Below are 6,053 nucleotides of genomic sequence, written 5' to 3'. Positions count from 1 at the left end.
TGCTTCAGCCAATCCTACAGAACCATTTCAAAATAAATTTAAGATTTTCTTTTTCTTCCACAGTGACGTAGTCATAGGAAACATCTAATGAATTTTTCAGGGTGACGGTTGAAAGATAGGGGCAAGGTAGCTGGGGCAATAGCTGTAGCATCTGAAGCACATCCTCATATGACTTATATATGTCTTCAGGCACCATTCAAGACTAAGGGCATATGTGTTACTGTCATTTCCTAATGGACTCTTCAGTATATGCCTGATACTATGGTGTGTTGGTCAGACAGTCTCAGTTTGTGAAGGGTAGCTAATGTTGCATGATAACTTAATGGCTCATGAAAAATGTTTAGTCTCTACTAGAGACCCATAGCAAGCTGGAAGCTACTCCGAAAAAGGAGAATAACCTGAAAACATTTGCATAGTTTCACTCTCAAATATTTTGTAAGATGCAATTGTCTGTGATTATTACATACAATACGATACTTTTTAAGTACATATACATTATCAATCGTGGACTGGTTAAATATAATCAACAAAAAGTCTACTGTAATGTTAATAAAAGCCTGCCCAAAGTGTAATATGATATACCTATCTGCTGTGATCATTTTAAACATAATTGGATTTGCAGTATCTTATGGTGCAAATGGTACAGCAGCTTGTACAATATTCTGAACCTATTGCAGAATTTTCTCTTTTTCTGAGTCCTAATAAAAAATAGTAAAAGTTTAATTTAAAAAAATTTTTAACAATGGGTTGGAATAATAAATTCTAAGTACATACTGTTTTCAAAATCCAGGGAGATATTATATTTCTCCCTGAATGTCAGGAAGGAACTGATGCAGCAAATTATCCTTTATCTTCCCAGGGATATCTAGACATGCCCAGAAAATTGATCCCTTAGAAATTTCATCAAGTCCCTTGAATTTTCATAGAGTTTTTTTTAAAAACTTCATATATATATATATACATACATATATATGTGTGTGTGTGTGTGTGTGTGTGTATGTTTTACTAAGGTGTTTAGAACAATTCTGTCTTCTGTTCAGTAGGTCCAAACAACATATAGCTAATGTTATGGAGCATCATGAGATCTTGTGAAACAGAGGGGGGTGATCAAGGTCTCTTTAGACTAGATTATGTCACAGGGCTGGATATTTGATTTAGCCTGAGATATATGTGCATTTTTACCATTTCAGCTAAGAGTAAATGCATGTAATGTTTTGTTTTGTTTTGTTTTGTTGCAGTAAAATATTTACTACATATCAGGTGCCAGAGGATTGTTGATTAGCTCTAGCATTAGAACCATATTCAGGACAGTAGCTGCAATTAGATTCATTAGTTACTTATGTTTTTGATAATCCACTACAATTTGCGTGGATTCATCTGCATTCTACATAGGTCAAATAAGCAAGACAAATGTGCATGGGGTGAGAAGCACCATTCCCATTTCACCTTTAAACTCCTTAATGAACAAACATGTTGTGTTGTCTATTGTTTATTATATTGATAGATGAAAGTATCACTTGTTTTTTCCTGACAGTTTAAGGAAAAAATCCATATTATTCCTATTTTTATTATATCCTTGACAACCTTATATTTCATAATTGGAACAAAACCACATTTTGGGTTCAGGGTACTTAGGCCTGCTGTGAGATAGACCACAACTATAAGCCCAGTTATCCCTATAAGGCCCTCTAGTATGACCACTGCACCATAGTCGGTATTTTGGGCTCCCAGGAATTATTGACTGAGTCAGGGCCTCTACGTCTCTAAGTTCTGGTTATTCTCTTTTTACAATATCTAGTCACCCTGATAAGTGATGGCAGGATTCCTTGAGGGAAGACTAGGAAGTATATTTACACATTAACTTTTGTCTGTAGAGTCCCAGTCTTCCTGAAGAAAACTCAATTTCCCCCACATTAGGAGTCTCTGGGCTTAGGAGCTAGATCAAGTTTTCAAATCGGTTAAGGAATCTGGATTTTGTTATGGTGATGATTTGAGTTGTATCTGTCTTTACCAGGACTAGTGAGATTTTTCCTGTACACATCAATAAATCTCAGTGGACTGATCATCTACTCCAGTTCTAAGGACACATGATCAATTAGCAAACTGTCTTAGTTTTTATTTCTACAACAGAATAACCGACTGAGTGGCTGAAACAACAGATATTTATTTCTTACAATTTTTTTAGGCTGGGGATTCCAAGATTAAGAGGCCAGCAGATCTGTTGTTTGGTGAAGACAAATCTAGTTGTATCTGCAAGTGGCCAATAGAAATTCTATCTCTCCTGTTTCTTCTTATAACGGTGGTAATGCTATTCATAAGGGCTCCACCTTGAAAGCCTAATTATTTTCCCAATGCTCTGCCTCCTAACACCAACAAAAGAAGGTTAGGCCTTCAACTTCAACAAATATGAATCACGAGAAGTCATCAATGCCATAACATTGACTCAAAGGATCTCTTTAGGTCACACGTTAATGGTGTGTGTGGGTTCTGCTGTCCATTATTGCAGTCATACTTAGCTTACCTCTGGTTATTCTGCCCCTTGGCCTCTGTCATCCTAGAATTTCACTATGCCCACGAATACAAAGATTCCATGGAAATCCATTATCCATATTGAATTTTGGGATCTGTTTGATAGCAATCTTTACCATTGTCATCGTTGGCCTATAGGCAGTGGCCTCAACACAACTCTTGAAGGATTCAGGAGTCTCCTTCATGTATTCATTAAGGTTTAAAGAATATACATGGACAGATTCAAGGTCACTGGTTGTGGTTGGTTAGCAGGTCTTATAGGACCAACCCATTCTGATATCCTTTCCTTCCTAAAGCTGTGGATAACTACTTGGCAGTGCCAAGTACATTTAAAATTCATCACTGGAGGTTACTTTTGGTAAAGGTTTTGTCAGCCAGAAAGGTGAACTGGTATAGATGCTCTTACTTCCTTTATTTAATGTATCAAATCAGAATCTTTATTTAGTGTACTCACTCATTTCAACATATTTTGACAATCTGACACTTATAATTCTTCCACCCTGACCCAACATATTTAGAACCTATTTTCATATAATCTCCTTAGATATCTGCCAATAGAATGGGGACTCTTTGGGTGTGTCTGGTACCTGCTTATGAGGACAAAATGAGACTTGATCACTATGAATGGTTTCCAAATACTGACATGTAGGTGTAGTGTTCTTTGGGGGACCAAAAGTTGTGGTGAGACAAATGAGGGAAGAAATATGCAAATAGAAGGAGGTTCTCTCTTTCCCTCCTTTTGAAATCTAATGGCTCTAGGAAATTATATTATTCTTTAGCTGCTAGTCAGTCATGTAAGTAGACAAATTATGGGCTATAAACTGGATGAGTAGGGAGTTAGGTATTGGATATGACCCATTCAAAGATGCCCTGGGGGCTACTATTTCAAAGGCGGTTCAGCTAGCACGGCATTTTAAAAATAAAATATATTAGGCTATATATGAGGTGAGTGAGTAATTGATATAATAAAGTTCCATCAAAACCTTGAGGGTTTTCATTAAATGTCAGGCTACAATAAATCTTCACGTGCTGGACCTCTTTCCTGTAAGTGTCTCGTATCTCAAATAGTGCTATATACCTGTGAAACATGGTTGCTTAAGGGTCATTCTTCAAAAATTCTTTCCCACTTTTGACATTTTTATGGGATGGCTCTTTAGAGTGAAATATGAAAGGTTTTCATGATGATGATACCCTGGTAGGTAGTCACAGAAATAACTGTGTTAGTTAACCTGAGAAGGAAAAGTTGGTGTTGGCGGAAATAAATCAAATTCATATGCAACTCAAAGGACACTGTCACATAGCAATTCAAAACATGGGCTCTGAAACCTAATGCTCTAGGTTCAAATATTACCTCTTGTCCTTATGTACTGTGGGACCTCAGAAAATTACTAAGTGGTAGCTCTTGATAATTGGATTTCTGTATCATGTCTTCTTTAATTGCTGTTATTTTGTATGGATCATCAACATTATTGAAAATAATATCAATATATAATATTTCTACATCACTTACTAGTCTACAAAGTGTTAGGCTAAAGTTATTTTGTTTGACATTTATACTAAAACATTTTGATAAGGGAAGTGAAGGAAAAGGGGGAGACAGAAAAAGAAAAGACAGTGGAAAGACTCCTAAGTAATTTTCCAATGTACATATATGAGTATATCATAGTGAATTCCACCATTAGAATGGAGTCCTATTTAGAATAAGATATATTCCATCCTTGTATAATTACATGAAAATGAATTCTATAGTCATGTATAACTAAAAATAACCAATAAAAAGAATAATTGTCAATAATTATCATCTTCCTTCTGAAACTGAGAAATGTGAGATTCAAAGTGATATAATTGCCAAAATCAGGAAAAAAAATCATGCAGTAAGGATATAAGTTTATATTACTAAAATCTACTTCTGTTTCCAAGTATAACAATTATATCATTTAATTATAAAGGCATATTGCATAGTGCACATTTTATATACCTTATCTCATTATGTTACAGCAACTCTGCAAATTCCATACTAAAACTCTTTCCAGTTGGGTGCCCTGGCACAAGTTTGTAATCCCAGCAGCTCAGGAAGCTGAGTCAGGAGGATGGTGAGTTCAGCCTCAGCAAATGCCAGGTGCTAAGCATTTCAGTGAGACCCTGTTTCTAAATAAAATACAGAATAGGACTGGGGATGTGGCTCAGTGGTTGAGTGCCTGTGAGTTCAATCCCTGATACCAAAAAAGAAAAAAATAAATAAAATTCTTTCCATTTGCAAAGAAGATATTTCAATTATAGGAATGAGAAAGGTACACTCAGACATTGCTGGTGGGACTACAAATTGGTGCAACCACTCTGGAAAACAGTATGAAGACTCCTCAGAAAAAATGGAATGGAACCATCATTTGACCCAGTTATCTCACTTCTTGGCATATGCCCAACAGACTTAAAATGAGCATACTATGTTGACGCAGCCACATCAATATTTATAGCAGCTCAATTCATAATAGAAAAGCTATGGAATTAACCTAGGTGCCCTTCAACAGATGAATGGACAAAGAAAATGTGGTGTATATACACAATGGAATATTTCATTTACTCATTAACAAATGCCTATGAAGAACACTTTGTCTGCCATTAAGAATGAAATTATGGCATTTCCCAGTAAATGGATGAAATTGGAAAATATCATGCTAAGTGAAATAATCCAGTCCCAAAAAAACTAAAGCACGAATGTTCTCTCTGATATGTGGGTGCTAACACACAGTGAGGTGGGAGGGAATGTAAGTACAGAAGTTCATTGGATTAGACAAAGGGAAATGAAGGGAAGGGAGAGTGGATGGGGTGAGGAAAGACAGTAGAATGAATCAGACATAACTTTGCTATATTCATACATGAATACACAGCCAATGAAACTCCACATTACATAAAACCACAAGATTGGGATCCTAATGTGAATAAGTTATACTCTATGCATGTATAATATGTCAAAATACACTCTGATGTCATGTATATCTAAAAAGAACAAACAACACCCCTGTAATCCCAGTGGCTTGGGAGGCTGAGGCAGGAAGATCATGAATTCAAAGCCAGTATTAGCAAAAGTGAGGTGCTAAGCAACTCAGCGAGACCCTGTCTCTAAGTAAAATACAAAATACTGCTGGGGGTGTGGTTCAGTGGCAAAGTGTCCCTGAGTTCAACCCCTGGTACCCCCTGCCCCCCAAAAAAGAGAATGAAATATAATGTTCAAAGTATAGAGATAGTAAGTAGTATGGATATATTGTGATTTATTCCTTCTTTCATTTACTCATTAACAAATGCCAATGAGGAACACTTTGTCGGCCATTGGAGTGAGTATGGAAAAAGAAAGAAAGGAAGGCAACATCTTCAGGAGAGAGAGAGAGGGAGAGGGAGAGGGAGAGGGAGAGGGAGAGGGAGAGGGAGAGAGAGAGAGAGAGAGACAGAGAGAGAGAGAGAGAGAGAGAGAGAGAGACACACACACCCCTATAGAAGAAACGCAACCGATAATTATTTAAAAGTAA

This window comes from Marmota marmota, unplaced genomic scaffold, assembly GCF_001458135.2.
Source record: "Marmota marmota marmota unplaced genomic scaffold, marMar, whole genome shotgun sequence".
Taxonomy (NCBI): Eukaryota; Metazoa; Chordata; class Mammalia; order Rodentia; family Sciuridae; genus Marmota; species Marmota marmota.
This window is presented reverse-complemented; position numbering follows the sequence as displayed.